Here is a 379-nt window from a genome sequence, read left to right as displayed (position 1 = left end):
TACCACAAACCAGCCCAAGGCCCCCCGCCTCTGCCTGTGCATACGGTGTGTCACCGGGAAGAGAGGGGAAAGAAGGGGACAAGGGACGGCCAGCCACCTGAGCAGCCCCGGCTCAACAGTCCCGCTCATCAGGAAACAACTTCTTACAGCTTCCTTGTTCCCCGGAGACCGGTTTGTCAACGCTCCCGCTCTAAAAAGGCTTGTTTTCAGCCAGATTTTGAAACGGCGATGAGGAGAGAAATTCCCTTAGAAAGACGCTTTTCACCTGCCTCCTTCCGAGATGCCGCTGGAGGTTTCCCAAGGCGGCAGATTCCTGCACGGGCAAATCCAAGCCGACGGGGTTCACAGGCTGTTTGTCCCGTCACCTTCCGGAGGCCCC

This window comes from Buceros rhinoceros, unplaced genomic scaffold, assembly GCF_000710305.1.
Source record: "Buceros rhinoceros silvestris isolate BGI_N320 unplaced genomic scaffold, ASM71030v1 scaffold30460, whole genome shotgun sequence".
NCBI classification, from domain to species: Eukaryota; Metazoa; Chordata; class Aves; order Bucerotiformes; family Bucerotidae; genus Buceros; species Buceros rhinoceros.
This window is presented reverse-complemented; position numbering follows the sequence as displayed.